General features: G+C 39.6%; 1 protein-coding gene across 2 annotated transcripts in view; it reads left to right on the top strand.

Moving 5' to 3' along the window:
- Window positions 1-25,458, top strand: part of EYA1 (EYA transcriptional coactivator and phosphatase 1) — a 471,064-nt gene that overhangs the window by 1,331 nt on the left and 444,275 nt on the right. The window contains exon 2 of one of the 2 annotated variants that reach the window (XM_070477142.1): window positions 2,104-2,228. The exons of the other annotated variant lie outside the window; for it this stretch is intronic. The gene's annotated coding sequence lies outside the window, so the exon portion shown is untranslated. The remainder of the gene's footprint in view (window positions 1-2,103; window positions 2,229-25,458) is intronic. 2 annotated transcript variants of the gene reach the window in all.

The following is a 25,458-nucleotide window of genomic DNA, read 5'->3' as shown; positions in this document are numbered from 1 at the left end:
TAGAATAAAACTATTTATTTTATATATACCTTGTGTATATAAATATATGCACATATATATAACTTGGTTTTTTTTGTATTTTATTTATTTATTTATTTATTTTTCATTTATTAGTTGCAGGCTAATTACTTGTTTATTTGTAATAACTAAGATGAATAAGAGATTGAAGGGGTTCATTAAGTAGGTACTAATTTTCATCTAACCCCCCCAAAATACCATGGCTAAAAAATAGGTGAAAACACTGGGAGTGCTAAGAACAAACTGATTTTATAAACAGCGCAGGAAATATGAAATAGTTTAGCAGGGTTGTAGCACAGTGTGAAGGTAAGTATTTGAATAAGCTAAAATACTAGCACAACTTTGGTGGTAAAAAGCAAAATTTGGTCTATGTCACTCATTAACAATTTTATTAATAAATTTATCAGGGGTTAATGGGAGTCTCATGTGAATAATCAAGACAGGATTTTCTCCCCTGTCTAGTTCACTGATCCATCTCAACAGTTTGGTAGCAATCAAATTTCCTGGGAAAACAAAGTCCCAAAAAATGATCTGGCTGAGTGAAATATTGTAGCAAACATCTGTGATTTTTGCTTATGTATTATGATAACAGCTCCATGATTTTCTCCTTAAAGATACCCATCCCCTATCCTTAGTTTATGTAGTCTGAGTATAACTGATCCACAGGTGAGCATGTGACTTAAACAAGGTTCAAATAAAAATTGTGAACCAGTTGGAACCAGCTGGACTCAATAACAGGGCTTTTTGGGGGGAGGGGCTGTTAAAAATACAGAATCTCTCTTTCTCATGGGGTTAATGAGTAGACAGACTATAGCATAGTTATTGCTGGCAGTCATCATGCCATCATAAAGCAGCTGACTTCCAAGGTAAATGGAGCAACATGGGAGGGGAGCATGAACCAAAAGAGAGAGAGAGAAAGGTAGGTAGGAAGGCAGGGAGGAAAGAAAGGAGAGAGGCAGACTTGATGACATTTTGTAGCCCTTGGATTCAGGTATACTTCAAGTTCACCCTGGTATTTTTCAATTACCTGAACCAATGTATTTTTATTTTACCTTAAGTCAGTTTGAGTTGGATTCTCCTCCACATATAATTGAAAGAGTCCTAATATAATAGCTACTAATTTATATAAGCATCAGATTGCATTATGTTCTTAAGTCTTGGATAATAGCAAGTATGTTTTCTGAGTACTTATTTTCCACTCACCCCAAAAGGCCGGTTAAAAAGTGATATATTCTGTGGTCTACCAGGGTGACTTATATTTCAATGTCATTAATGATTTAGTGTTTTGGAGTTACAGTACAATGTACGCTCGCTTGTTTGTTTTGTGTTTTGGTTTTTGTTGCTATAATTAAGTTATACTCAGCTCAGCTTGATGAACTTTCTAGGATAATACTTAAATAAAAATGACAAGATAATAGTGAATTTAAAAATTTAAACATTAGGAAATCACACAGAGAAAGGCGGAGATAGCTGTATAGGAAATGAAATACAGAATTCTGGTACTGTCATTAAAAGATACCATTTAAGCATATGCTTTCTAGTAACCAAGGCCAGAAGAAGATTAAAAGGGATTTTGTAATCTCTATCATCTGTTAAAAGGAAGCTTGTCAGTTACTCAGAAGAGACAAAAAGTTCTTAACAAAATTTTTTGTTAAGTTTTCTCAGAAAACCTCGAGTCATTAAAAAAAAATACTTGTTTTGGGATCTGGACTTTTGTTAGAAAAGTCTCATTTTGTTTGCTTTGTTTCTATTTTGTTTTTCCCATTCATTACTCGATTTGGTAGTGACTTTAACAAAATGCCGTGATAACGTTTTCATGGCTTGCCTAATGCCTAATGATTAGAGAAGAAGAGATAGAAACCAGCTGGTTTCACCTTCCGCCAGGCTAAGACTGAAGCGATGTATCTTATCAGACAATTGAAACCACTTGCTCCAGCTCTGACCCTGTGCTCCAAAGGTCAAGGAGGTAATGTGCAAATTCGGGATGCTTCTGAAAGTCTTTTAAAAGACTTCTGGGTGGTAAAGCCTTGGCTGAAATGACTTCTTCATGTTCTCTGGAAACTCAAAGCCAGTATTTTTGCACAGAGTCTGGGCAGAAGTGGTTGGATTTGACCTTGTTACTTCAAAGCGTCCAATGCACTCTTAAAGATAAAGGAAAACATCGCTGCCTCAAAACAAATGGACCGCCGGCTCCAAGCAATCATTTGAAGGTACTTAAACAGTCAAAAGCCATTAATATTATCACAAAGTTGTACCCCTCTTCTTGGGAATCCTACAACTACAATTCATTTTCCCTAACTGGCATCTATGTTTGGCTCTATTTCCCTTTTTTCCTTCAGTCGCAAGTCTCTTGTCTTTAAATTAAGTGCTTCATCAAGCAGTTTATGAGACAGTTCGTTCCATTCTCATGCATGTTTCCAGCAATCTGTAGCCTCTTTTCAAAATCCAGAAATAGCAAAATTAAAACCCTGTATCAGTAAGTAGTGTTTAGTAAGAGTTTATTGTGCATAGAACAGTTCTCCAATGGGGAGCTTTCAAATTTAAAACCAATATGAACCTCAGGGGTATGACATCATAGAGTGGCATATAAAGTGAAAATGAGAAAGCTGTTTAATCTTTATAATGATTGGTTACTAGAATGGGGTTGTTCAGAAAGCAGGGAATTGATTAAAAGGATTATCTCCTACCAATGTTAGAAAGACAACAAGTTTCTTTAATGATTATCAGAGGCATTAAGTTTTGCTTATGTTCATGAGTAACCTAGATTTAGCTTTGCTTATATGGCTTAAATAGTTTTTGCCTGCACAAAGGATTTGCAAGTCTGGTCTCCGTTTTGTATTTAGGTTTAATATCTGTGAGATCCCAACTTAATCAGATTTCCCCTCAGTTTTTTAAGGGTTTGTTTACTTAATGCGTCATTGATATTTATATATATTTATACACATATAATTGACATATATATACATGTATATCTTGAGGCCTGAATCATTTAGTCTGTTTATTAATCATTTTATCAGAAAAGTCTCCTGAGATTAAGCATCTCAATCTCAGTGAAGTCCATGAGGCAATGATGCAGGAAGCAAAGACAAAATAAATTATATACAATTATATTTTCTTAAAATAAATCTAAGTTTTTCCTTAGAAATACTAGTGTATTCTGTTGTGTGGGATAGTCTCCTCTCAGTTCAGTTCAGTTGCTCAGTAGTTTCCAACTCTTTGCAACCCCATAGACTGCTGTACGCCAGGCTTCTCTGTCCATCACCAACTCCCAGAGCTTACTCAAACTCATGTCCATCGAGTCGGTGATGCCATCCAACCATCTCATCCTCTGTCATCCCCTTCTCCTCCTGCCTTCAATCTTTCCCAGCATCAAGGTCTTTTCCAATTAGTCAGTTCTTCGCATTGGGTGGCCAAAGTATTGGGGTTTCAGCTTCAGCATCAGTTCTTCCAATGAGTATTCAGGACTGATTTCCTTTAGGATTGACTGGTTGGAACTCCTTGCAGTCCAAGGGACTCTCAAGGGTCTTCTCCAACATCATAGTACAAAAGCATCGATTCTTCGGCACTCAGTTTTCTTTATAGTTCAACTCTCACATGCATACATACATTCTCTCTACAGTACCCTTTTCATCTTACCAGTAGGTTTCATCCTATGGTAATTATACCTCAATGCAAGCATTATTTCCAAACCACACAATTTCAGTCATAGAGTTGGTTGGTGGCTCAGATCCACCATATGAAGCTCTTTATCAGTGATTTCTGTTTCCTGTTTGTCAATGATTTCTAGAAATGAAAATGAGAAACTGTGGGAGAGGAACAAGGTAACTTCTACAAGTGATAGAAACAGTTGTATGAGAAATGTTAAGACCAGAAATTCCCTCTATCTTTTGACACTTGGATATACATTTGCTTATGAAAAGTTTGCTTATTTCTATTGATGAATGTTTATCTCAAATTTTGATATTTAATGTTTATCATTTCCTTGTGTCTGTAAAGATGATGACAATTGCAAGATGTATATGATATAGTAGTATTCTGATAGCATACTTTATGGTGAAGACCATAGATTTGTAATAGCTGTTAATACAACAGTGATGGTGTCCAGAATAGAACAACTAAGCACCAAGTCATCCCAGAATATTTATAAATGAGTTTAGGAGCCACAATTTGGGGTTGGAAGGGAGGACTGAAAAATATAATACTGCAAAAGGAACAAACTCAAATATTTACAGGGATATGCATTAGTATCATAGAGCTTTTAAGTTTGTTATTTGACTTTTCCTGACACCTGAGTGTCAGGTGTCACTTATTTGACATCTGAGTAACTGTGAGAGAAAGATTGTTCCCATTCAATGGAGCACACTTTACTTGGTCATTTTTTAAACCTCACTACCACTTGACTGCATGATAGGATTTAAGTTATCATACATCGTCTGTTAACATTTCTAAATAGGACAAGTCTTTATTCAATCAGGAACAAGACTTCATATATCAGTGATTCTCCAGTTGTAATCAACAAGCATGTGCCGAGAGTCCTTTTCCACCAACCAACAAAATCCAAGCCCTTTCTTCCTGTGTGCCAGCTGAAAAACTCATACTTGCACAGAATGCTGTTTTTAACCTGTACTTAAGGACTGCACACGGAGTCACTAAGAATGCCTAAACTTTGATAGCCAAGAACTAAAATTAGCATCTACTTTCCTTGAGTGGCCATACAAACTAGACAGCGTTGCAAAGCTGCTGTGCTGTGTGCCTTCCCGGACCAGTGGGCTAAGCAGGCATTCCGGGAAGAATGTTTGCTATCATTGTATCATTAGTACTCTTTGGACTTGATCCCATTTTTCCATTGTTTCTTTGCACGCTTTTTACTAGGATAGGATTTTTAGCTTGGCTTCATCATTATCAACTCCATTTATTTATTTATTGAACTACTTATGTATACAGCAAAGTGACTCAGTTACATATATGTGTGTGTGTGTATATGTATATATATGTATATATATATATGTTCTTTTCCAGATTCTTTTCCATTATAGGTTATTACAAATTATTGACTATAGCTCCCTGTGCTATACAGTAAATCCTTGTTTATCTATTTTATACATAGTATTATGTTATTATGTACCAAAGGGGAAAGGTGGGGAAGGGATTAATTAGGAATATGAGATTAACAGATACACAATATTATCAATTCCATTTATTGAATAATTATATCATTGTTATAAAATACAGACTTCAATAAATTGGCAGTGTTTGAAAACTAGTTCCAAATCAGGAAAGGAGTTTATCAAGACTGTATATTGTCACCCTGCTTATTTAACTTATATGCAGAGTACATTGTGAGAAATGCTGGACTAGATAAAGACAAGCTGCAATCAAGATTGCCAGGAGAAATATCAATAACCTCAGAAATGCAGATGACACCACCCTTATGGCAGAAGATGAAGAAGAACTAAAGAGCCTCTTGATATAAAGCAAAAGAGGAGAGTGAAAAAGCTGGCTTAAAACTCAACATTCAGAAAACTAAGATCATGGCATCTGGCCCCATCACTTCATGGCAAATAGATGGGGAAACAATGGAAACAGTGTCAGAGTTTATTTTTTTGGGCTCCAAAATCACTGCAGATGGTGACTTCAGCCATGAAATTAAAAGACGCTTGTTCCTTGGAAGAAAAGTTATGACCAATCTAGACAGCATATTAAAAGCAGAGACATTACTTTGCCAACAAAGGTCCATCTAGTCAAAGCTTTGGTTTTTCCAGTATCAGAGATATCAGGTATGGATATGAGAGTTGGACTATAAAGAAAGCTGAGTGCCAAAGAATTGATGCTTTTGAACTGTGGTGTTGGAGAAGACTCTTGAGAGTCCTTTGGATTGCAAGGAGATCCAACCAGTCAATCCTAAAGGAAATCAGTCCTGAATATTCATTGGAAGGACTGATGGCTGAAGCTGAAACTCCAGTACTTTGGCCACCTGATGTGAAGAACTGATTAATCAGAAAAGACCCTGATGCTGGGAAAGATTGAAGGCAGGAGGAGAAGGGGATGACAGAGGATGAGATGGTTGGATGGCATCACCGACTCGATGGACATGAGTTTGAGTAAGCTCTGGGTGTTGGTGATGGACAGGGAAGCCTGGCGTATTGCAGTCTATGGGGTCACAAAGTGTTGATCATGACTGAGCAACTGAACTGAACTGAAAACTAGATGTTTTGGGTATGAGGATGATATCAGAGATCAGGATGATATCAGAGATGAAGAGTTCACATCAGATGGGGAGAAAGACAAATGAGTCCAGAAGCACCATGGCTAAAGGTTCTGCCCTCAACTTTGTAAAAAGCTCCTTATAAACAAATAAGACAGGCTTTTCAGGTGGTGCTAGTTGTAAAGAACCCAGGAAGATGCCCTGGAGAAGGAAATGGCAACCCACTCCAGTATTCTTGCCTGGAGAATCCCATGGACAGAGGAACCTGGAGGGCTACAGTCCATAGAACTGAAAGGAGTCAGACATGACTGAAGCAACTTAGCATGCATGCATTGGATTCTTAAGGCTTGCATCTATGTCTGATATATAGTTCTTTTGCCGTGCTGTGTTGCAGCTAGCAGGAAGTCAGGGAATATGTTTACTAATTGAATTAATAACATTTGCTATCCTCCTTTTGTAGGAATACTAAATCAAAGGAATATCTAAGATTTTCTGTTTTGAATATTACAAATCACATCTAGTCCAGAAGTCTTATTTAGAGATTCACATTGCATGGTGTGTGTTGGTTTGATTTTCTTTACCAGTCTCTCTACGACCACTCTCTTTATTTTTTTTAACCAGTCTCTTTGTATAGATGCAGCTGTTTTTTTTCTCATCATTTGTCTATCCTTCAAAGTTATTCATAGGGAGACCTGAGTCTGTCATCCAGTGTCTGCCAGGTCTGCTCAGAACAGAATGAAAGCTGCCTTCTGTCATCTCCCTCATGCTCTCCTCTCTAGAGTATATCAGTCCATTTTGGACCAACACATATTCTTCATGAAAATGATTTCTTTGAAATGTCATAAACCCATTTATAATTGGGCAAGTATCACAGTTGGGAAACTTTAGATACAAGCCAAGTAAGATAAGAATTCCTCTCTGGTAATTATTAAGTTGGTTGTTTAATTTTTTGATGATTTAATGCACACTTAACTTCAGTATCTATTTCTGTTTATAAACATCCCTGCAGGGGGATGTTACACCTCTATAATAGAGTCTTTGCCTCTCTCTATGACCCCCATTTCCTGGTCCTTCCTTTCTAAAAGGTGGGATTCCATTTTGGTGCCTAATCCTCTAAGAGTTGGTGTTTCTCAGACCCACCCCTCCCAGGTGGCCTGTGAGGCTAAGGGTTGTTGAATCTCATGTGATGCATGACCCAGGTGTGGACAGTGAGATGAAAAGAAAGTTGGCCTAGCAGTAGTTTCTAGAGAAAATTTCTACACTAGTAAAGAAGGCCTTGAGCAGGAGTATTTCCTCTTATTTCCTGGAATGTTGTTTTTGGACTGTGATTCCTTGGATGTGAAATCACAGTGGACTCCCTCTCAGCCTGAGGAGGACAGACCTTTGAGAGAAAAGGATGGATCCTCAGGACTAAGGCCCTGAATTGATTGACCCCCAAGAGTCCGCTATTCAGGACTTCTTTATGAGACGTGAGATAAAAAATTTCCTTGTGTTGAACTTCAAGCCTTTTTGAGGTGGCATTTCTGAAACCTGCAGCCCAAAGCATCCTGATTGGGCCTCTGAATTTAAGTACAACCTCCAGTCTGCCTCTGGTTTACTTGTTTCAGTTTCCTAAGCCTGGATGTTAGATTCATACTTAGTCTTATTCTTCTTTCCTCTTGGTTTCTGGCATCCTTATTATAAACGTCCCTTCTCCCTTCCACATGCATTTATTGAGCAGATACTAGATGGTTCGATCCCTGGGTCAGGAAGATCCCCTGGAGGAGGAAGTGGCAACCCGCTGCAGTATTCTTGCCTGGAAAATCCCACAGACAGAGGAGTCTGGTGGGCTACTGTCCATAGGGTTGCAAAGAGACAGCCACAACTGAAGCGACAGTGCTCACTAGATGCCAAGGCCTGTTCTAGGCAATGTAGACCCCCAAGTCACTGTCATAGTCACTCTCTGGGGGGCCGACCACCATGGTGGACAATGGCTCTCTTGTGCCTGCATGCATTTTGCAGTTTCACACTCTCATCTCTCACTATTATTTCCAGGATTGAAAAATGCAATTAGCACTTCATTCAAGTCCACTTTGCTGCTCCATTTTCCCTTCTCTCTCTGGTACTGATTCTTCCCTCCACCTACTCTTGGGCCCGTTTGTTTTTTTCTCTTTCCTCCCTTGTGTTTATCCTCTTGGGTCTTCCTCCTCTGAGCATGATGGAAGAAGCTGCTTAATCATCCTCTCAGGCCACTGTGCTTTTGGGAGAGAAACACTGGCTCTCAGACACTACTAAATGATACCAGATATACGGAGCATTTTAAGATACCAGCAGCAAATCTAGGCATAGTGCTGTAACAGAGGCAGGAAAATGTTGTGAGATGAAAGTGTGGGGTTAAACACACAGACGCTAGATCCTGATGGTTCAGGTGAAAACTCTAGCCCTAGCCTTTAGTAGCTGTATGATTTGACTTAACCTTTTTGGGCCTGTAAAATGGAGATGATGATAGTGCTACTCCCAGAGCTGTGATGAAGGTCAGTGTGTTCACGTAAGTGTCTAGACCCATTCCTAATGCTTATACGGCAGCCATTATCGCTGAGCCCGCTCGCCTCACCCAGGCCGTGAGGCCCTTTATAGCCCAAGGATGCGGAGCCCCTGGGGAGGGACTTGCGGTGAAAGCAGAGAAAGACAGGCCAACAGCTTCTGGGTGGTGCCTCAGTACAGGGCTTGGCCCAGAGCTAACCAGTCTTCCAACAGAGGGCAAGGCCTTGTTCAAGACCGCCCTGGCTTTTCCAGCCTCCTGCCTGGTGACCTCCAACCTACCAGACTCCTGCAATGAGCTCTTCTGTTCCAAACCACAGTTTCAGTGCAAGTACCACCCCTCTTAAAATTCGATAACAAAACCCTATGTCAATCACGGCACAGACACATCGCTGGTAGATGCTTCACATAAACCACAATTCACTGCTTGGCTTTTAAGCCATCTGATTAAGTCCAACATGCTCATCCTTACAACTTCTCCATAACAAAACAATTCATTTCACTAAAGGCCTGTCTCTTCCAATTTGCTTCTTAACAGCACTCCTCTCCATGCAACACGGACAGTTACATATTAAAGGTAAAATTTACACTGAGTCTCAACATAACCCAGTACTCTTGCCTGGAGAATCCCATGGATGGAGGAGCCTGGTAGGCTACAGTCCATGGGGTCACTAAGAGTTGGACATGACTGAGCGACTTCACTTTCACTTTTCACTTATGTGCATTGGAGAAGTAAATGGCAACTCACTCCGGTATTCTTGCCTGGAGAATCCCAGGGACAGAGGAGCCTGTTGGGCTGCTGTCTATGGGGTCACACAGAGTCGGACACGACTGACGTGACTTAGCAGCAGTAGCAGCAGCAACATAACCCTTTCTTTCTTCCTTATTTCCTCCTTCCATCATTCTTTCTGTCCTTTTTCCCCAAGTAGTTCCAAAATGGATGTAAACTCAGCCCTCCTGGTAACACCATGTTAGGAAGGATGTAGGGGAGAGGGCATCGTCATATATTGCTACTAAAAGATGAACCAGTGTAATATCTACGAAGGGCAGCTATTGAGATTACAAATGCACATCTTCTTTGACCTAGTGCTTTGACATTCTGGAATTTATCCTACAGATAAGTTCTTGGGATCTAAACCAAAGAGGCACAAAGTTATGTGTTGCAATATTATTTGTAACAACCAAAGATCAGAAATAATTTCAATGTTCATCAATACTTTACAGTACTTCAATCTATATGGAATCTCCAGTCCAAAAAAAGAATGAGGAGGGCTTTCATGTATTGATATGAATCATTTCCCAAGATATTTACACACACACTCATATATGTGTGCTTAGTCACTCAGTCGTGTCCAAACTCTTTGTGACCCCATGGACTGTAGCCCGCAAGGCTCCTCTGTCCATGGCATTCTCCAGGCAGGAATACTGGAGTGGGTTGCCATGCCCTTCTCCAGGCGATCTTCCCAACCCAGGGATTGAAGCCAGGTTTCCTGCACTGTGGTGAATGCTTTACTGTCTGAGCCACGAGAGAAGCTCGCACTCATATATGCTACTCCCTAAAATATCATTGGAAGAGGAGAATTACATTGTTTGGAGACTTGGTAAAAGACTTTTCATTGTTCAAATTAGGCTTGGCTACATTTAAGAAAAAAAGAAAAATAGTAAAGGCTTAAGCAAGATAGAGAAATGTATTTCCCATGTAAAAGAAGTCCAGAGATAGGCACTCCAGCACTGAAGCTACAGTCCCATACAGTTAGAACCAGCCAGACTCCTTCAGGCTCCCCACTCCCCCTTCTCAGGTTGTGACTTGTGTCGTCAGAGCACCACCATCAGACCTCTTTCCAGGAAGCAGAATGGAAGAGGGGAAGAGGAGTCCCCTGCTTTCCAGGAGGCCTCCCAGAATTCTTTCCCAGCACTCCCACCACAGGTCATTGATTAGACTTTAGGGATGTGACAACACCTCTTTTCAAAGGACTTCTGGGAAACACAGTTTAGGGCTAAAGTAAGGAAGAAAGCAAGAATGTACATTAGGAGGCTGCCATAGGTCCTTTAAGGTTTCCCAGGTGGCTCAGTGGTAAAGAATCCACCTGCCAATGCAGGAGACATGAGTTTAATCCCTGGCTCAGGAAGATCCCCTGGAGAAGTAAATGGCAACACACTCCTGTATTCTTGTCGGGGAAATCCCATGGACAGAGGACTGCCTGGTGGACTACAGTCCATGGGGTCACAAAGAGTAGGTCACAACTTAGTGACTAAAAAGCAACAATAGGTCCTTTTGTCCTTTTGAATCATAGAATATATTACCTATTTGAAAACGAAAGAAATCACGTTTAGAATGGGAAATTTAAAAAGCCTAAATGTTAGAAACCCAACTTTGGATTAGATGGTAAAGAATCTGCCTGCAATGCAGGAGAACTGGATTAAATCCCTGGGTCAGGAAGATCCCCTGGAGAAGGGAAAGGCTACCCACTCCAGTATTCTTGCCTGGAGAATCCATGGACAGAGGACCTGGCAGGCTACAGTCCATGGGGTCGCAAAGAGTTGGACACGACTGAGGGACTAACACGTTACATATCTTCCCTGGCGGCTCAGACAGTGAAGAATCTGCCTGCATTGCAGGAGACCTGGGTTTGATCCCTGGGTCAGAAAGATCCCCTGGAGAAGGGAATGGCTACCCATTCCAGTGTTCTTACCTGGAGAATTCCATGGACAGAGGAGCCTGACAGGCTATGTGGGGTGGCAAAGAGTCAGACACGACTAACACTTTCACTTTCTAAAAAGATATATATAGATCAGACCAGCCTTCTTTGGGGCTAATCTCTAATACCACACTTTAGCTGATCCCCTTCCTCAGATCCTGGCCAGGTGGACCCAGGGCTCCTCCAGTCTCTTAATCCTTCTTAAAGCCAGCGCCCCCTAGTGCCCACCTCCGTGGTCCAGGATTCAGGAAGTACCTGTCAGATGCTTGCAAGTTTTCATTGAAGTGGTATCTTCACACCATCTCCCAAAGGTCATTTGCAGAATTGAGTTTCAATCCACCAAACAAATTCAGAATCATTGCTCTTATAGTATTACCTATAAAAAATGTTTTAACATTATTGATGAAAGAAATAAGTCTTGCCATATAGCCAACTAGACCTTCTTCATTACCTGGCTTAAAGCAGCTTCATGTATTCCCATAATAGGAAAACAAGAGTTTTAATTTCAGGTTCTATTTAACATGCTTGGGTGAGGAGTACATAAGAGAAAATATGGTTAGTTTGACCTTGGCATCCCAAATCCTAGAGAAGAATAATTTATACTATTTTAGCAGGTATTTATTAGTATATGCAATGTGCATTCAGTATAGGTTCATTTAACCTCATTTATTGTAATATTTAATTTATTAAACAGACTTGTTTAGTACTTTATAAATAATTTCATAAATGAAAGCAAGTTCTTTTGCTGTCGAAGTTGCAGCCATTAAAACTGAATGAATTTATTTTAAAAAGTTCCTAGTCAGCACATTTTTCTTTATCTACTGACATCAACCATAAACACTAAAAACCACTCTCTCCAACAATGATGATGATGATCAGGGGTCTGTTTGCTTCTTTAAATGGAATTATCAGCCCACAGAAATTTAGGCTGGTATTCACCATCCATATTTCCTAACTCTTCACAAGGCAAGGCCATTTAGAGTGTGTACTTCATACTGTGACCTACCACATCCTGCTGGCAATCTAGGAACAGTTCCTTGAATCTTTAGACTTAGATATGAGTTCTGTGGGCAGGAGCCTCCTCCCCCCCTGAAAAAAAAAATTCTTATCAGTTTTCCACATAAGATGAGGTTTTCACTGCATTCCCCAGGAAGGGGCAATGTTGGAGTGAAACTTGACTGAGATCCTTGTCAATCTGAATGGGTTATTTTGCCTCAACAACAGGAAGCAGACCCCCATCCCTGCCCTCACACTTCTGCACACCTTGGCCAGGACCCATCTCTTCCCATGCACTTTGGAGCTGCCCATTCAGCCTGCAGGCCAGGGCCTGGGAGGCAGGTGCCCAAGGACAAATGATAGGGCTGCTTCTAGGACCCAGCTCATCAACAGAAGCGCCATTAGCTGGCTGAGAGAGATGGAGGCCCATCTCCCTCTTTCTACAATGGATCCTTTTCACATATTTGTAAACAAAGCTTACCCTTTGGGGCTAATATTCTACTGGGAGGAATCCATAGGGAAGCCCCAAACCTGTGCCCTTCCCTTGGAGTTTTCCCCATTTTAGGGACTGACATCACCATCCAGAAAACTGGGGAGTCATCTTTGCCTCTTGCTTTAGCCTCGCTCCCACTACTCTTCAATCCATCAGCAAGTCCTCTCTGCTCAGCATTCCAAATGTATCTTAAACACACCCACTCTCCTCCTCTTCCTGGCTCCAGCATCCCTCCCAGAGGACCACAATGGCTGCCTCACTAGTCCTCCTACATCAACTTCCCCTCCAAGCCTGTCTCCATTCAGAAATCTTGAAACATGGACATCAGATCATGCTCTTCCCTTACATCCAAGGCTCCGATTGCTTCTAACTGCGTGGAGAATAAAACCCAAGCCCCTTTCCATGTCCTGCAAGTTTGGTGTGCTTCAGCTCTAGTCCCTGGTCACTTTTCTAACCTCACCTCATCAGGCTCTCCCTGTTGATAAGAAAGCTCTGGGACCTCCTGTCCATTCTCACCATGTGAACTGCTGGGTCCTGCCCAGGCACTCAATGCCTGAGATGTTCTTCCCTCCCCTCTCCACAGGGCTGGAGGCTTTTCACCCTTAGATGCCTTGACACAAATGTCCTAAAGATGCCTTGACGCAAATGTCCTAATGGCACCTCTGGTTTAAGGAAGAAAGCTTACAGGGAAACATTCTTGGACCAACTTGTCTTTACTCCCTTCATTTTATGTTATCAATAAACCTTGTTTTTTTTCTTCCTGGTGCTACTAACAATATGTTATTATTACTGTTATCATAATCATCTTATTGTCTGAATACAAAGCAAAATAGTGTCCTTTTGCTCACTCTATCCCTGAAACCTACCGTTTTTCCTGGCATGGAGTGGCAACCTGATAATTAAGAGTAAGGCTGCTATTGATCTATCTATTCAAATTTTTAAACAATTTTATTGAAGTGTAGTTGATTTACAATGTGTTTATTTCTGCTGTGCAGCAAAGTGATTCAGTTTTATATGTATACTTATTCTTTTCTATTATGACTTATCATAGAATATTGAATATAGTACCCTGTGCTGTACAGTAGGACCTTGTTGTTTATCCATCCTATATGTAATAGTTGGTATCTGCTAATTCCCAACTCCCAGTGCTTCCCTCCCATACCACCTCCGCAAGTAACTGCAAGTCTGTTCTCTGTGTCTGAGTTTGTTTCTGTTTCATACATACATTCATGTGTCTCATATTTTAGATATATTATACCTCATATGTGACATCATATTGTATTTCTGATTCCCTTTCTGACTGACTTTGCTTAGTAGGATAATCTCTAGATCTATCTGTGTCACTGCAAATGGCATTGTTTCATTCCCCTTTATGGCTGAGCAATATCCCATTGGATGTAAGCACCACATCTTCTTTATCCATTCGTCAACGGACATTTAGGTTGTTTCCATTATCTTGGGTGTTGTAAATAGTACTATTGTGAATATAGGATGCATGTGTCTTTAAGAATTATAGTTTTGTTTGGGTTATGCCCAGAAATGGGATTGCTGGGTCATATGGTAGTTCTAATTTTAGTTTTTTGAGAAACTTCCATACTGTTTTCCATAGTGGCTGCACAAATTTGTGTTCCCACCAAAAGTGTAGGAAGGTTCCCTTTCCTGCACACCCTCTTTAGCATTTATTCTTTGTAGACTTTTTAATCATGGCCATTCTGATCAGTATAAGGTGTTATTCATTGTAGTCTTGATTTGCATTTTTCTAATAGTTAGTGTTGAGCGTTTTTTCATGTGCCTTTTGGCTAGCTGTATGTCATTGTTGGTGAAATGTCTATTTAGGCCTTCTAAGCAGGGCAAAGCATTTTGAGGCACTTGATTTAATATGATCCTCTTGGAAAAGTTTTGTTTACCACTAAGGCATTTAACAAAACAGCAGGGAGGACCCAAGGGAAGTGGTGGCAAAGCTAGAATGTATGAGAGTTACTGATGATATTACCACCTCAGGGATCAATGTTTTAAAAATGAACGGGTCGCACATCTCTTGCAGTCACTTTCGTAGTCACAGTAGGATTCATCTCATCACCAAACATGGTGTCAGGCTGCCACGCTGCTCTTGCCTGTGGCCTTGAACTTGTTCACTCGACCTGGAATGCTTTTCTCCCAGATACCTGGCAGTTCTTCACTTCCCTCAGAAAATGCTCAGTTATCATTTTTTCAAGAAGGTCACTTCTCTGACCATCCTGTTGAAATTACGGTCCCTCAACACGCACACAAAAATACACATGCTCCCTCCTACCCTTCTATACCCTATTTTTTTCATGACACTGTAATAGTCTGATATGATATATATGTATATGTCTGTATTTATTCATTCATTCATTCTCTATCACATTTCAGGAATTTTGTTTGTCTTATTCACTGTTGTATCCCAGCCCCACAAAATGATCCCTTGCATCCTGCTGGTATTCAGTAAATACAGATTTATTTTATATATATATATAAAATGTATATATATATATAAATATATATATAAAATATATATATATAAAATATATATATATATATAATATATAATATATTGCAGGTGTGAGGAATTTGTTCATTTTCCAAGTCTTCAGTTCCATCCATGTTTACCTTATGTGTGACGTATCAAAGAGCTGTCTGTCATCAAACCAGTTAAAAATGGACTGTCTTCACAGACTGCTGTATAAGGCTGTTCAGGTTGTATGCTGCTCAAATTCAGTGGCTCACATTCACAGAGGCTCACCCCCTGGATCTGGATGGTCTCACATCCTGCACAGTCAGATACAGAGCCCCCAGGAGGAGTGAATTCATGTCCCTGTGAAGGGGAGGAAAGAGAGAAATAGAAAGGAGGGGAAAGAGAAGAGGGAAAAATGTAAAATGGTGAAAGAAATAGAAGGGGGAAAGAAGAGGAGAGCAGGAAAGTAGTAAGTAGAAAGAGGAAGGGAAAATCTAGAGAAAAAGGAAGAAAAAGAAAGGGAGAGCTGGAAAGGCCGATGGAGGAACACCATCCTGGCCCATATCTGAGTCCCCTCTAGTGATCCCAGCCACTTACCCAGCACCCTCCTGCCACTCCTCAGCAATCCAAGTTTCATGCATGAAACAATGTATGTATATATAATAATTAGTATATGTGTGTATACATGTACTTCATATATGTATAAAAGTCACTAAGCATCAGCTCCATTGATAGCTATTATATTCACATATACCTACATTGTCCACTTTCGTTTCTAAAAGAACGCTTCCCTCCTGCCGTTGAATTTCAGTTCATTTACAGAAGGCCAACTCTTGATGCGTAAGGACTGCCAAGCCTGTATCTGTTTGAACAATACATTGAGACAGATTCAGAGTAGAAAGGGGGCCAGCTAAGAGATTGTCAGTGTGACACAGGTGGGAGTCTGGCAGTAATGGAAGCTTGTGCCGCAGTAATCGCTATGGCAGTGGGTGTGAAATATAAAACTGAGAGACGTGCATGAAGAAATATCAAGACTTTGTAATGAATAAATGCAGCAAGAGAAGGAATAAAATAGGATCCCAAGTTTAGGGACTCAATGCTGGCTCGATGTGATAAAACTATTTAAACAGGAGATTCTGTATGGGAGTCATGGAGTAGAAGATGGAAAATTCATTTTTAAATATGTTTAGAGGAAATTAATCGTTTGGAATTTAAAGCCAGTCCTATTGAATGGAAAGGTTTGTTAATAAAACAACATACTGTAAGGTATCTGCATAATAAATTTCATTTTTATCCCTAATTATGTAAGGACAACTCAATTATGCAAGAAAAAAACTTTGATTTAGACTGTATCCATTTTCAATTCCTCTTTGCTAATGAGGTTATACAGAAAAAAATAGCAAAAATAAAAAAATTCGAACATAATTAGGAAAGGAAATTTTTAAACTAAACTTCACCAGTTTCCAGAGATGTTTAAAGAAGGAAAAGAATGAGGTTGCACATATTTTCTTTGGCTCATTGCCCAAAAAATTGTACTTCAAGCTTCATAAGAAATCAAAGTAGGAGAAATCTGGCAAAAGCAAAAATAAGACAGGGATTGGGAAATTTTCAGTAGATGCAGCTTGGTTAGATACAAAAAAATTAAGGAAAAGAGCATTTTGTAAGAACTATACTAGGAGTGAAAATTTTAAGCCTCATTCATAAGAAAAAGGTAAAGAAATACAAGGATTTGACTAATAATGGAAATAGAAAAGAATATGCCTTTTTCACTTTCTGTTGATAAATTTTAAATCAGCTTCTTTACTAACACATAGCCATGTGATATCAGACAATAAGAATTGATATCAAAGGCCCTTGTGAGAATTTAGTGAGATAACCCTCTGAAGGGCTTGGAATAACGTCTGCCATTGAATAAGCTCTTCTGTAAGCCACTGCTATTGCAACTCTCTGCTGATTCTACAATGAGACCATCTTGGTTAAAAGTAGGGCTAGATACTGACTTTCCCTTGGTTTTCCCCATTGTTCATTTAGGTCCTGGGCAAATACCTTTCTAGTTTTATAGCAGAGGGCAGGATAAATGTCTGGCTTCCAGACCAGTGCTTACTGGCTCTTGGGAATTTACCAAAAATAGTCATGTTTTTCTGGGTGTGATCATTGGCTCCCCTGCTCCTAGTTTCTAAAGCACTGAACCAAATGCTTAAAATATTTCCATCCATACCATGTACATATACATTACCGTGGTTCTCTGCCTGCCTTTGCCTTCTCCACTGTACTGGGGGCACTATACCTCTTGAGAGCCAAGTGACCCCCTCAGTCTCCCTTTCTCCCACCTTACCCACCCACACCCGTAATTTTTTTTCCTTACATTTTCTGGGAGTTTCAGTTTTCCAATGAATATAGAAATGCTTGGGATTAAGTAGGCCAAGGATAACAACAGTAAGAAACAATGATACTGAGTACTTGCCATGTTCTGTATATTTTCTATACTCCCTGAAAATCTCATTTAATTATCAGACTGACCCTATAAGGTAGATTCTTTTAATCATCCTTGATTTATTTATGAGGAAACAGGCACAGAAAGTCAAGCTCTTTGGGGCAGTTGGTGAGTAGTGGAGCCAGGACGTAGAGCTGGAAAGTGTGGTTCTAAAGGCCACCATCTTAACTGTTCACTAGCCTACCTACCTACAGGGTGCTGCAACGGTGACGGCCCTGGGCTACAGGCTGTAGACTCTACAAAATCAGGAGGCAGGTGCCCCACCCCCTGTTCTTTCAAGAGGAGCAAAGCACAGGCAGGCCACTTGGATTACTCTTCTTAGTGGAATCCTCTGTCTTGCTATCAGAGGAATTCCTCCTAGGCCTCCTCCACACTTTTTTCTGGACTGGGTCCTTGGACTTTCTCTTGAAAATTGGAGCAGGGGCCCCTCCTTTGGTTCTTAGTAGCCTCCATTTTCCACATAGCTACTTCTGCTACACAGTGTCTTCTCAAACACAAGTTAGGCTCCCAATTCTGCCATCAAGGGACTATCCGGTGATAAAGACATAGCACAGAGACCCTCAGCACTGCTTCCAAGGCTAGAATGGGGGCTGCCATGTAGAGTTGGGCAGGTTGGTACTGTATGACCCAAGGGGCATCATATGCACTGTTGACATTGTAGATACACATATTTATTACAGCAAAGTTTTTGTCAGATGGCAGCGAAGTCTCTTGTTCTAGCAAAATGTGTACTATCCAGTTTTCTGACAGATGAAGGTATTACCTTGAGGAAAGAATGCACCTTTCTCATTTTTTAAAGAGGTCATTGTGGGGGCTACTGATGGCCCTAATTGATGTTAGCAGTATTCAGGCTTCCTCTGAGCTCCCCAAAGCACCCACAGCCCTGACCCACTTCCACCCAGCCTATTTAGACTAAACACACTAATTGTGTAGCTTCAAACTAACCTAGTCCTCAAAGAGAAGATATTATCTTCCAAGAAACTCTACTTCCACTTGGTCCTGAAATACAACTATCCCTTTGACATGAAAACTTGGCTAGTTCTTCCCAGGAAGAAAGGGGTTGGAATAACTGGTAAAAGAAACATATACTTTCATTTTTTATTTTTCTTAAGTTAGCATAGAACAAGAAAAAATAAAAGGCCCCAGTCAACCCTCTATCCCCCAAGGAATCCTTTTATTAGTTTAATATTTGCAATTCCCCTTCTCTCTGGTCTTTAAAATAGGATGAGTCCAAAGAAATTTCTCATTGATTGGCTGAAGGGTGAACTAGATGAGGATGCAAATAAGGCAGATCTCTCAGCATTAATGAGCTTGCAAATACTTAGAAAAGGAAAATATATGAGAGGGACAATGGGGAATAGGTACAGAGGACAAGTTAGAAAGAGATTTCTGATGATGTAATGAGGCACAGAAATTGGAGAAAGGGTGGGAAATATGTCTTTACTAAATATTGTTATTTAAAAACAGTTGTTTCTAGAAACTCTGCTAGCAGACAGGAAAGAAAAGCTGTAGTTAAATAAGTATAGAAATCTCACACCATAGATTCCTCTGTTTCCTCTTATCACAATAAAGTTGCACAGGTATCCTAGAGAAAACTCTGTAATGCTTGTTACCATCCTGAAGCATTCTATGGAATACTGATTTGTTGAATGTAATGGATACTGAATACAAATAAACATGACTCCACCAGGAACTGCTACCTGACACCATCTCAAATTGAAAGACAATTTTTTTTTAAACGTAGAGGTAATAGATTTTTTCAAAACATGGGGGCCAAAAATTGTTGACTCAAAGTTGTCACAATAAATCAAATAAAAATGACTGAGAAATTTCAAAAAAACTATTACATTGGAGACTAGGAAAGAGTAGAGAATTATTATTAATAGAGCTAAGTTAAGAAGCATATTAAATTTTCTGTGATTCTCTTCATCATATACGCAATGATCAGCTTGGTGACAATGCTTTCTCAATGGTACCTTTTAAAAATTAGTAGTAAGGTAAAATAGTTTCAATTGGATCAGCATGCTATCCTAGGTAACATATTTTGAAAAAGGTTGCTTGTTGATATTTTTAAATTGACTAGCACTCTTGACTTTATTAATTTTGAATTTTCTGTGATCAGCAAGATCTATTAAGTTTCTGAGAAATTACTCCAGATTTACCTATAAATCCAAAATGTTTATGTGTCACTTAAAGGCATGTATGTAGAAGATAAAGGAAGGAGTAGAGGAAGGATAATGACCTTTGGGTTACAGACAACATTTAAGTTCATTTAAATCAATGGCTCCTGTTTATTTTCCTTCAGGACTGTGGGCTCTATCAGGTTTCATCACATCACACACCTGCATCTCCTCGGTTTATTTACTTTCCACCCCTTGACTGCATTCAATAAACAGTACTCAAAGTGAATAACAACAGAGATGGGACAGTGGAGAAAATCAGTGATAAAAAATCCATATTTTATTCTTTTAACTTGAGTAAATACAAAATATCATTATCTTAATTTGGGGTAGTTAGTTGAAATCTTATATCTTACGTACAAATTTTACAACATGTGACTTACAACAAAGCTATTTTTTATACATTATTTTGCAACAGAAAATAAGTATGTCTGAGAGGGTGCTTCTAGATGATACTTTTTGTACATAATCACTGTTGGTTTCATTTTAAAAAATAAAGGGATACCATGCTTTACTCATCTCAGCAGGAATCAGAAATCTGTCACCATTGTCATTTCTCCACAATTTCTTAAAGAGACATCTTTTCATTTATTCCTTGAGATTTAGTGTTTTTAGGGTACTTTTGAATGGTTGTTTAGGTTACTCCTTCAAGGAAGAAATGCACACCAAGATAACAAGTAACTGCTTGGTGACATCAGTCGGCACAGAGAGAATATCAGAACCCTTCCAGTTATAGACACTGTACATTTTGGAATGGGCTAGTTTTGGTTTTCCTCACAGTGTTAAAATCAGATTGAGCACATGTCCCTATTAACTAGGAATGTGCTCCTCTCAGTGGACAGCCTGAGGAGAGTGAGTGAAACCCTGGTCTCATTACCTTGCACGGGACCTGGTATGCAGCTGGCAAGGAGTGGATATTCACTGAATTGACTTGAAACTCAGTTATATAAAATTATCACCTCTAGCAGGTTATGGGAATCAGAGGATCTTAGAATTGAAAAAGTAACCTTAACTAGTCTTCTCATTTTTTACATGAGAAAGTAAAGCAGTCAAAATTACTAATTCAATATTAAAAGACTTGAAGTATAGATACCTGCCTGCTCAAGTTTATAGAATCATGAGCTCTCAGAGTGGAGACAGGTCCAAAGTTAGATATAGCCTGAGATACCTGAATCTCCTTTTTAACATGCTCTTCAAATAGTCCTTTGAGAAGAGTCCTCCAGGTGACTTGGTTTTCTGGACACATAGAGAAAGTCAGAAGCCCCTAGAAGACCCCACATGGCCACTTGTGACATGGTATGGAGCCAAGGTGAGGAGGTGTCAAGGCAGAGAGGTTAAATGGCTGAGCCCAAAGCATGTTTCATGGATCTCACAGGGCCCAAAGAAGGTACAGAAAAGGCTCAAGGTCATAATAAATAAGATGAAATAGTTGGAGACCTAGACACCAGTGGGAAATGACTGGAATAATGGATTCCAGGCAGTGAGCCAAAACATTGCCTCTGGATTGCCAGATGGGACCAGTAGCACCCAAAGGCACTGGCTCATAGTGCTGTATCAACCTATATGTAGATATCCAGGGGACTCAGAAGGGAATATGAGAACCCATACCCTACTGCTAACATTAGATTATGCAGAATACATGTACATATGCACATGCATGCACTTGTATGCATAAATAAACACACATGTGTACATACACAAAAACACATACATCTCTCAAATCACCCAGATTATCTTAGAGAGAACTGGGGACAGGAGATAAAGATGAAAAATCCTAGAGGCTGGGCATTTTTAATAAAAAAGATGAGGAACTCCTTGTGCCAGCCAAGATGGAGTAAGCCCACTACCACCTATCCCTTCTACTCATTTCAACTAACAACTCCAGACAGAATTTAAAAAAGCAATTACGTGATCACTCTGAAAAGTAAACAATAGCATGCCAATTAGGGAAGGAAGTAAAACTTTGACGAATGACTGGGATAGCAATGAGTTTACTGGGTTCTTTTCCCTCGTTTATCTTTTGACTTTGACCTGACGGACAACAGATGTCCTGAAACAGAGTAGCAGGGTGAACAGTAAGACCTCCAAAGGACACGTCTCTGTTTCCAAGAGGGTAGGGAAAAGGGGATCCTGTGAGCTAGAGAGTGTGTGTAGGCAGGGGGTCTCCTCCCTCTCACACTGTCTCCCCCTTTCTTTCTTCCCCTCTCTCTCTCTCCTTTAGTTCCCTTTCGAGAGCAGTGCCAGTCATGGATTTGCACTGCCAGGTGATGGTGGCAATAAAAGATACCTTGTTGTTCAGTCACTCCGTCATGCCCGACTCTTTGCGACCCTATGGACTGCAGCAAGCCAGGCCTCTCTGGTCCTCACCATCTCCTGAAATTTGTCCAAGTTCATTCCATAGGATCAGTGATGCCATCCAGCCATCTCATCCTCTGATGCCTTCTTCTCCTTCTGCTCTCAATCTTTCCCAGCATCAGGGACCAAAAGGCATCTATTATATCTAAAAGAAAATGGATCTCTTTGGTCAGAACAGGGATGAGGGGGTTCCTGCAGTCTGAAGAACATTGGGCCATCTCATCTTGGCTACTTTTGTCTCTCCTTTATCTCATTGCTTAGCACTTAGGGTGAAACCAGTGCTAGGTGCTAAACAGATGAGAGAAATCCCAGATTTCTAGCCAGAGAGCTAGGAAAAGGGACTTCTGAAAGCTAGAGAGAGTAAAAGAAATTTCAGAGAGGAGAAAGCTAGAGAAAGGGATCCCCTATCTATGTTTCAAGCTCACCTTTCAGCTGCATTAGTAAGGAATATAGCAAAGACTTTAGGGTCTGAGCTATGATAAAAGCTATTACCTAAATCTAGACTAACCACTAAATGATACATATGCAGAGCAGATGTAAACAGCGTAGCAAAGGCATGGAAAGCCTAACTACAACCACTGCTGATAGAACACAAGACAAAATACGTAAGCTGAACACAGCTGGGCTTATTGTCTCATAAAACAAACAGACAAATCAACATTCTCCAGAGGGTTTTAGCAGATGTCAAAGTCTCAGAAGTATCCAAAATGCCCAGCATATAATCCAAGCTTATATACCAAAAACAAACCAATAAACAAAATCCCAGGAACATATGACAAATTCCCAAAGAAAAAGACAATGAACAATTGCCAGTATCAAGAAGACTCAAATACTGAAACTATTAGACAGAGTCTTTAAAAAGTGAGATAAAGATGAGCACGATTGAAAAAAAATAGATAAAATTCTCAACAAATAGAAGCTATGAAAAAGAATCTAATGAAAATTTTAGATTTGAAAAATACAATATTTGGATTAAGAAAATACACTTAATGGACTCAATAACAAAATAGAGGAAAAAAAAGAAATAATCTAACCTGGAAAAGAAAAGAGACAGAAAATTTTGAAAAATATGAACAGATCTTGGGGACTTGTGGAACAATAACAAAAGGTCTTAACACTTGTGTCATTGGACTCTCAAGAGAAGATAAAAAGTGGGGCTGAAAAAATATTTGAAGAAACTTTGGCCAAAAAGTTTCCAAATTTTGTGAAAGAAATCAACTTACAGATTAAAGTTGCTCACCCCCCTAAAAGGGATAACCCAAAGAATACCATGCCCAGTCACATAATAATAAAACTGCTAAAAACCAGTGATAAAGACAAATCCTGAAAACAGCCAGAGAATGATACATTACATAGTGGGGAACAGTTATTTGAATGACTGTGGATTTCTCATAAGAAGCCGTGAAACCTAGAAGACAGTGGAACCATATCTTTGAAGTGCTGAAAGAAAAGAACTGTCTTTCTATGTTCAGCAAAAAAATTGTCTTTCAGGAATGAAGACAAAGTATACATTCTCAGAAGACTTAAAATATTACCAACAGATATGACCTAAGATAAACACTAAAAGGAAACTTTTTTCAGGTGAAAGGGAAACATAGATCATCAGGAATGAAGAAAAAAATAACACAAATGATAAATATCTGGGTAAAAAAGGGCTGTTTTTTCCCCAAAAGGTCTTTAAAATATTTATGACTACAGAAACAAAAAATTATATTGCCATGTCAAAGTTCTGTGTGTAAGACAAGTGACAAATACAACCCAAAGAGACTGAGTGTTTACCTAGGGGCTCAGTGGCTCAGTCGGTAAAGAATCCGCCTGCAGTGCAGGAGAGCTCGGTTTGATCCCTGGCTCGGGAAGACCTCCTGGAGAAGGAAATGGCAACCCACTCTAGTATTCATGCCTGGAGAATCCCATGGACAGAGGAGACTGGTAGGTTACAGTCCATGGGGTTGCAAAAAGTCATATGACTGAGTGACTAACACTACGCTAATTACTACATCAGGGCACTCTTCTGACTTTTCCCCTGCTGCTACCCATTGGGTTGGGTGCTTGAAGAAATCCAGAGCAGTTATAGAAAAAAATAGTTTCCTTACACATCTCAGTTGTCCGTAAGTAAATTAAAGACCTTATCACATGTATATTTTTCCTCTTTTTGGAAGGAGACAAACAATTTGCATGATTACCTTATTGTTTCTAATTATTTTCATGTTCCAAGCTGACAGCTCAATTCAAGACTTCCAAAAAGTTTAATACAGGTGGAAAAGTTTTCTGCATGCTACTGTCTTTTACCTGATCCCACTTTATCTCTCACTCCAAGAGACTATTTGTAAACTGGAACTTATGTTATTACCTGTCTTTTGTAAACTGAAAAACTTCTGTTAGATAACCTAAGGTCTGTCCTCTCTCCTGATTTTTTTAACTTACCAGTTAAAAAACAGATTCAGAACCACTCCACCCCAGCCCTAGCTGAAGTGTATCTTATTCCCTGGGGGCATACTCCCTTTAGATCTTTAAAGCATGCACTCCTAAAAATTGCTGAAGAGAAAATATTTTTCCACATCTTTAGTAAGCTGCTGATGGTAGTAGCTAGGAACTCTTAGTCTTAAAATTTTTTCCTCTAATTTTCTAAAATTATATACTCATTCTTTAGAAGACTTCCTTTCACACAAGAACATATAAGGGTGACTCTTTAGCTTCTTTCCCTGGTACTGTGTTTTCGAAGTACAAGGGTGGTAATTAGAAACCACACTGAAATATTCTTTTGCTAAATTTTATGTCATGTAATTTTCTTGGTTTCCTTATCAGCTTACTAGCAGTATTTTTACTTTTTCTCCTTTTGGTTGGGAGTAAAGGAGGCTCATTTTGTGAGATATCAGAGGAGGAATTATTAGTGATCCGATTTTATTCTGCTATGTCTACTCAGAAGCCTCAGCATGAGATAAAGCTTTTGGCTTCAACACACTATGTGTGTTTCCAAGTAGCTTCAAACTCTGGAAAATTGTACTAAAAGCAACAGGCTTAA

This window comes from Odocoileus virginianus, chromosome 15 (assembly GCF_023699985.2).
Source record: "Odocoileus virginianus isolate 20LAN1187 ecotype Illinois chromosome 15, Ovbor_1.2, whole genome shotgun sequence".
Classification (NCBI taxonomy): domain Eukaryota; kingdom Metazoa; phylum Chordata; class Mammalia; order Artiodactyla; family Cervidae; genus Odocoileus; species Odocoileus virginianus.
Note: the sequence above shows the minus strand (reverse complement) of the source record. Positions and strands in the feature narration are given on the sequence as shown.